We start from the raw sequence: 8514 nt of genomic DNA on the forward strand, positions 1-8514 counted from the left end.
AGGGGGATGCATTGTGAGTTACCATTGACCTGCATGGCTGTCAGAAAGTGATTTATGAGGTAGAAGACCTCGAGGTGAATTTACTGCTATGATAGTAATGACCTACTTATTGCAAATACATGTAGAAAATAAAACAAAGTATAATAGAAATTACCAGTTGCCAACCCATGGTAGTTACCCTAACCTTAAAATTTTATACTTGGCACCCCAGTACTTAGTAGGGGCCAAGTAAAATTTTTTGGATGAATGAAAAGATGTTTGCATGCTTGCAAAAAGACTAATCTATAATTGAAGCATTTTCACTCCTCAGAATCTTTAGAAGAAGAAAAGAGATGAACAGAGATTGAGAGAGAGAGAGACAGAGAGAAAGAAGGATAAAGAAGAACTTTCCAAATGAATAGAGTTTTCCATCTAATGAAAAATCCAGAGTGTGCTCCTCCTGCCACAAATCCTGGGTTATTTCATTTGACCATTTCCATTCCATTTTTTTTTTTCTCTTAATGATTAGTGACTATTCCTACAAACTTATTGGGGCTTACTGTGTTCCAAACAGAGAAAAAAATTAAGAGGAATTGGAGGTAGAGAATATGGGTGTAAAAATTGCAGGAATTTGGTTTTATTTACAAAAATGCGATACACACTTACATGAACAACAGAATGAAAAGAAAACAAGAACAAATAAATATTCTTATTTTTCCACTAATTTTCATTCTACTGTTGGGTAGCATTATATGTTTTTTCATACATCTCTCCCAATATAGATCACCTTGAAATTTTCAATGTATGTATTTTAGATACTTCTATCTTGAGCCACCTTACAGATGTTATAAAGGAAAGTAAGACAACTGTATTAAACGTAAATATTAAAAATTCAAAGACTATGAGAAAACAAAAGTTTCAAAGCTTAAATACTCATATTTGATTGTTTATCATGTGCTAAGTAACATTTATGAGTTTAACATATATTAGCTCACTTCATGCTCACAACAGCCTGATAGGTTAAATATAATAATTTTTCTTACTTTATAGATAAGAGAAGCAAAAAATTAATTTGCCCCAAGTTTTTCTTCTAATAAGTCAACAGAATTGAAACAAGGTAATTCTGCCTTTGGCCAGGCATGATGGCTCATGCCTGTAATTTTGACACTTTGGGAGGCTGAGGCAGGTGGGTCACTTGAGGTCAGCAGCCAGGCCAACATGGTGAAACCCATTCTGTACTAATAAAACAAACATTAGCTGGGCATGGTGGTGGGTGCCTGTAGTCCCAGCTACTCAGGAGGCCGAGGTAGGAGAATTGCTTGAACCTGAGAGGCAGAGGTTGCAGTCAGCTGAGATCATGCCACTGCACCCCAGCCTGGGCACTAGAGTGACTCTGTCTCAAAAAAAAAAAAAAAAAAGAAAGAAAGAAAAAAAAAAGAAAGGAAGAAAAAGAGAAAAAAGAGAGAGAATTCTGCCTTTAATGCATCTTCTGAAAAACTGCTACCAGTGCATCTCTTTTGCATTCACAACACTTAATTCACTCACTTAATTTTTATTGCATGTATAGAACAGTGATGAACATTCTAAGACATTCTAAGAGGCCAATCAGAACCCAGAGGTCAGAGAAATGAGGTGACATAGAGAGGCAGTCAGATGGGTACATGTCAGGGACTGAAATTCCTTCTCCTGACTTCCAGATATGGGCTCATTTTTATTCTGAGCAGGCAGTTTGACACATGCTATGAAAATATGTGATTCACATGATAAAAACTTTGTATTTGTGATATTTGTGAAGATACAGTTTTCTGAATGTAAAGAATTATTAAGATCCATTCAAATACAAATGTAATACTGAGTAAAATAAATAAAACAAGAAACTTATTAGACAATACTTATAAAATCTATGTAACTTGTATCAGCAATACCTTTCATATAAAATGAAATATTCAAAATATTCTAAGCTTCTGAATCCAATTAGTATCATTAATATTAATACTCAAACACAGAGAGTTTTAGTGCTATACTCACCTACGTGGAAAGTTCAGACCTTTTAGGAGTTCTCATTCTTAGAGTATTTCAAGGAATTCTCAATGTTTTACTTAAGTATATGTCCATGTGTTCATCTATGCTTAGTCACGTGTTACTGGTAATCAGCCACCATTCCTCAGTGCCAATCCTAGCCAATTCTCCCCATGCAATGATAAATGTTCCAGAAAAATGAGGATAATGGCCATTCCCTCTGTGTTGAGCTCGGTTGGGGAGGCTGAAGTCTATTTTTTTTCTCAGTATTTCTGTGCTTGAAGGAAAGCTCTATATATTCTTATACATAGCCATTCTTCTCCCCAGGTGCTCACAGGCTGAGAACAACCATTGTAGTTCTATTCCTATGCTGGATTTAACAAGCAAGATGGCTTTTCCTCTTGTGATGAATTTATCTCTCTAGTCATTAGGATATCATGTATTAGATTTAGTCTTGCCTCCTATGAATCACAATGGTAGTTACAAAAGTCTCCCTGTAGCTGAACCCCTGGTTTGTCACAGTAAAGGATAGATACATTGTGAAAAAGTGAAGTTTGGGGGAGATAGAAAATGGGGGTCATCTAATTTCACAGGACGAATTTATCCATTGACCAGTCCAGCCTGGTCAGAGCACATGTTTACATGTATATGGAACCAAAAAACCCTGATGTAATAGATATCTCCCTCCCCAGTTCTATTGCTGTTGCCAGGCAATTTCCTCACTGATAGTTCTTTAAGAACTAGCATTAATTTTCCTGCTTTAAACACATTAGTAAAAATGTACCAAATATACATTTTCTTGGAGAGAACTCAAGGGACTACTAAGTTTTCTTGCAAAAACCATCAAAGTTCATTTTTCCCAGACATTCTTCAGTCTTGGAAGCAGTCAACTATGTTTATTTATTTCACAGAAAATTTGCTCACCACTTATTAAAATTGTAAAGAAGGCTTTATTCAAGACTATTGCAATAGAGGAGACAGACGGAACACAACTCTGAATACAGTATGGATAACTGGGGATATGTAGCCAATGGGCAAAGAGAAGGGGTCAGCAAATGGGAAATTACTAAGAGGCTATATCAAGGATAGGGAGATTCTTGTTAAAGGCAAGCCAAGACTGAGGCCTAGTGGAGAAGAGGGCTCAGAAGAGTCAGACAAAAATCTAGATAAGGTAGGAATCTTTATCAATTCCTGAGAACAATGCTCAGCATGGATGCCACTAACCAGAGTTACATTCAGGCTTTGAGAATCATGCTCAAAAAGTTCAGAAATGTAGAGAGCGGCTGTTTGTTTATTACACTTCCATATTTATTCATCCAAATTGTTCAAGTGGTAACTTTCCAATCAACTCAATATCAAAATGTCTTAATTTATGACTTTTTAAAAAGGTCATAAAAGATTCAGAAATAGGAAATTATTTAAATAATATTCAAATAATTTGATAATAATGTCCCTGGATCCTCCCCAAATATTTATGCTCTTACCTATTTATTTTTTCCATGATGGCTATCATCTTACTGCTATCTCCTCTTTTGCTATACACTTCTTTTAGTATACTATACTACACTACATTATGTTATACTGTACTATACAATAAGATATGATACAATACGTCTATTCCCTATCTGCACGTACAACTTTACCAACTTATCACAGATTCATTAATTTAGAAAAATAATCTGGAAAGAAACTTTTTCATCCTTTATAATCTATTTAGATAGGAAGTGGTTTCCATAATTCATAAAATCATGCAACAGCTGAAAAAGGCTTTAATGATCATCTTTTCCAACCCTCTCCTTTAGCAATTTAGGAAACATAGGTCCAGACCAGTTAGTATTTTAATTAAGTTTGGTAGTTAATACTGAGCTAAAAATAAACATAGAATTCCATATCTTAAGTTTAACATTTATTCTAGTAACAAAAATAGTCAGAATTAAGAATTTTTTTAAAGGCTTGGACTAAGCATAATAGAAAATACTAGTTCCTCCTGCTCCTCTCAGAGGAGATGGGTAAGGACTCGCTATCACCATTTTTGGCTATAAAGGAGTTTATATTGTGTCTGAATTAGAGTTTCTTGTGTTTTCTACATCCTGAGATTTACACTGAATATGTTATTTACCAAGAGTTCTATTCAAATATCAATGGAAATTGTATGAAAAGCCAGAAGTAGAGAGATTTGTAGATTTTCCCTGAGATTGTCACCAACAAACTGTATGATCCTCCAAGTTTCTTAACCTTCCTGATCACAGTATTCCCAACTATAAAATAAGAAGAAGATATAATTATTTAGGTTTCTTACGTTTGAAAATGCTGGCTTTTCATCTTGCATTAGACTGAATGGAGGTGGGTAAGACAAGTATATATAAAGAAAACACCTCACACTGGGTTAGTGCATAGTATGTCCTCAATATAAAGTTTGGGGATTAAGGGAATTATTACCCTTTCTTTCCTGGCCTCCCTTCCTCTCTTTCTTCCTTCCTTCCTGTGTGAAATGGAAGATGCAGAATGGGGAATGATGGGGATCCTGGGTGGGCAGGTGAGCATCAGTGTTAGTGAGCAGACTGCCTTAGACTCTAGACCACTTACTTGATTAGAATGTTGGGATACACTACTTGGGTCCTAAGGGAAAACAGTATAAAATCAGTTAAAAATTTTAACTAAGAGAAGGAATATTCTCTTTAACAAATCACCAATGTAATCAGTTTTATAGCTTTAATTTTCAAGATTCAAATCTAGACATATTCTCTTAAATAAAACCCTAAACTTCATGTAGCTCTGATATATAAAATATCTAACAGAAGCATATCAACATGAAATATTAATGGAGAACTGATAATTAGTGATTTTTATTCCTCGTTCACTGGCCTTACTAATTAGCAATCAAATACTTTGAATTATGGTCTCTTTTCTCACCAGTTCCCTCATTCATCAGCCTAAGTATTTAAATCCTTTTTGTGTTCTCAACCTGTATTAACTATGATCTTTCTTTTACAGTGGGATCTAAGTATACTTAGAAGACTAAACAATATTTCTAGCCCAAAGCAATGTCCTTGTCTAATTTGAGCAGTTGAGCAAAAATCACAGGCAATAAGTCCGTTCTTGTGTCCCTTGAACTTGATTGAAGTGTGTGATGGACTTTTCTTTGCTTGGAGTGCACCACAGTCAATACAGTCAGGATTGGAGAATGCATGTGAATAACAGGCAGTTGGGAGTTTTCACATTTGGGGAGCAGTTTTAAAAGGCAATGCCACAGTTTGTGAAAGCCGCAGAAAAGCTGTGAGTGAAACACAGATGATGAGATTGAAGGAGAGACGCAACCATTCCACTCTGGAATGGGCTGCATTCATACATAACATCTATGTAAGGTTTAATGACTGAGCAACAATCAGAAAACCCAATACCATATGTTGTGTACGATGTCACAGGAACCAGAGACTGTTAACTGTCTAAAGAGAAAAGGCCTCTTGAGGCATCTAAAAGTGACTTTCTGGAGGAGAGAAAGCAGAAAAGATGGTGAGTGCAAGCAAAAATGAACTGGCTTCCCTAACTTCCAGCAAAGCATTTGGGTTGAGGCAATGAGAAGGCACAGCAGTTTCTTGAGGCGCTGGGACAATAATTTCAGAGGGACTTTAAGAAGGGGAAAAATCTTCAAGGACAACCAGGAAGTTCAACCATGACAAAAAACCTTTCGTCAGGTTTATGGGTGTGTAGAGGAATTGGGACGTGGCACTTCCACATATCATAGTACGTAAAAGCGTAAGCTCAGGGGCTGGAATCGAATCCCAGTTCTGCTCCTTACCAGCTGTGGGTCCATGGGCAGGTTCCTTAACATCTCGTTTCTTCAGTTTCCTCTCAGAATAGTGCTTGGTACTGTGACTACATATTCACTACCATTAAAATACCAATAAATGTGTATTGTTTTATATAATTTTATGTTTATTAACAAAATATAACTATGCTGCAAAATTTCCTGTCTTGTACTTTGTATATTTCCAGGAATGTCAGATAGAAGAAAGGAGACTGAATCAAGCAGGGTATGGTACTTAAAAAGATCCAGGGAAATGCGTGTTGTTTGCGGGTTGCGTGGGGTGGGGTGGGTAGGATCAACCCCGTGCAACAAATATATCATTCCCTTTTTGCATGAAGTCAAATGGGAAATTTACATAAAAGGCATTGTATACAAATGTATTACATAAGTATATTTTTCCACAGGGAATATCCTTTCATCAGTTCTCAAAAGATTAGGTATTTCTAGCTTACTTATTCATAAGCATTTTTATAAAGAATATTTTAGGCCGGGGGCGGTGGCTCATGCCTGTAATCCCAACACTTTTGGAGGCCAAGGCGGGTGGATCGATCACGAGGTCAGGAAATCAAGACCATCCTGCCTAACACAGTGAAACCCCGTTTCTATTAAAAATACAAAAAATTAGCCGGGCGTGATGGCGGGCGCCTGTAGTCCCAGCTACTGGGGAGGCTGAGGCAGGAGAATGGCATGAACCCGGGAGGCGGGGCTTGCAGTGAGCCTAGATCATGCCACTGCACTGCAGCCTGGGAGACAGAGAGAGACTCCATTTCAATATATTTATATATATGTATTTTATCACATACCTACCTCGAGGAACTAATTAAAAGCAATGAATCTTGCCCACAACTTAAGATACAGCTTGGTATTCAACTCAGCTATAACTCCTACAGATGTCTGTTGGAATTCTTATTGAGGTGGGAATGATAGTCAATCCAGCAAGAACCCATTAGTCTGTGCGTCCGAAAGGCAGTCTTCCTCTCATTTGACACAAGTATGTACACTATGTCAACATATCTCTGAATCCCAGTGCAAGAGTTTTCTGGACCCATCAATCTATCACCACCAAAAACTTGTTGAAGACTCTTACTTAAAGCCTCAATAAAGATGACTCCTTCCTGCTTTTGCTCCAAATGCAAATCAAGTAGATAAATGTATGTAGTATGGCAAATTGAGTTACACTAGTTGATTCAACACCAAGATTTCATTCCAAATATTAAAATGCCATATTAATTTGCTCACACTTCTAGTTATTCTTTACATCTGTATTGGTTTAATTTTAGTTACATAAACATTTTATTTAAAAAAATTGAAGCACAGAACCCTTATATTGTAAGAATAAATAGCCCAATTTCACTTAGGTGAATCTCACTCTCCTCTTCACAGGTAATGAGGGTTAACAGTAAGTAGGCTGCAATTCATATCAGGTAACTTTTCTTTTCTTTCTTTCTTTTTTTTTTAATTTGCTTTTGTCTTCTCTTCTTTTCTTTTCTTTCTTTTTGTGTGTGTGTGTTTTTTTTTTTTTTGGTTTGTTTTTACTTTTTAATTTCTTTTTGAGGGAAAGTGCAAATGAAGTTCCTCACTACCACAAATTATGCCATTGGGTTTTCCACATTAGGGGACGTCACAGGGGTCAGAATATCCAGAGTGCAATGGATAAGCCCCAATCTGGGTAAACCACCTTCATAATCACAATATCTCACCTGCCTGGTAAGTATCCCCATATCACCTCCCATGAAATATGTAAGATATATACACATGCATATATTTGTATATGTGTGTGTTAATGTATGCATATGCACACATGTAATTTTGTTTTTAAACACATTTTTTACCAAGTGTCATAATTCTTTACTTAATAACAGTAATTTGCTTTTTCCACTTTTCAATATGTGTTGGAGATCTTTCTATGCTGGCATATATGTGACTGGTATTTATATATATATATATATATATAATCTATGTCATTATTCTACAGTACAAATATACTACAAATTCAACAGTACAAATTCAACTACAAATGGATGCGTAGTTTGAGTGTTGTTTCATTAACTATCAAATCCTTGCATTTGCATCTTTAGGCAAGTGGGGCTTATTTCTCCAGAAAAGACATCTAGAGGTAGAATCACTGGCACTAGAAAGACTGCACGTTAAATTTTTGTTAGATTCTGAAATTTTTCTCTGCAAAAGGCTGAATCAACTAGATATGGTTTGGCTATGTCCCCACCCAAATCTCATCTCGAAGTGTAATACAAATTTTAAGCCCTACCTGCCAGGGGAAGGACCTGGTGGGAGGTGACTGGATCATGGCGACTGTTTCCCTCATGCTGTTTTCATGATAGTGAGTTCTCATGAGATCTGATGGTTTTATGAGCGGCGGTTTACCCTCTTTCTCTTTCTTTCTCTCTCTTGCCTGCTGCTATTTAAGACTTGCCTGCTTCTCCTGTAATCCCCATGTATCAAGGGAGGGAGGTAATTGAATTATGGGAGCAGATTCCGCCATGCTGTTCTCCTGATTTGAGTTCTCATGAGATCTGATGGTTTTATAAGGCAGTATTCCCTGCTCTTGCTCACTCTTTCTCACTTGCCACGATGTAAGACATGCCTGCTTCCCCTTCCACCATGATTATAAGTTTTCTGAGGCCTCCCAAGTCATGCTGAAGTGTGAGTCAATTAAACCTCTTTCCTTTATAAATTACCCAGTGTCAGGG

The 8514-nt window shown here is 36.7% G+C and overlaps 1 non-coding gene across 1 annotated transcript; it reads right to left on the reverse strand.

Annotated features, from left to right (window-relative positions):
- Positions 1–7359: 7359 nt before the first annotated feature.
- LOC139363533 (U1 spliceosomal RNA) lies at positions 7360–7521 on the reverse strand. The gene has a single exon (XR_011624154.1). It is a non-coding gene; the product is annotated as a U1 spliceosomal RNA (small nuclear RNA).
- Positions 7522–8514: the final 993 nt, after the last annotated feature.

This window comes from Macaca nemestrina, chromosome 5 (genome assembly GCF_043159975.1).
Source record: "Macaca nemestrina isolate mMacNem1 chromosome 5, mMacNem.hap1, whole genome shotgun sequence".
Taxonomy (NCBI): Eukaryota; Metazoa; Chordata; class Mammalia; order Primates; family Cercopithecidae; genus Macaca; species Macaca nemestrina.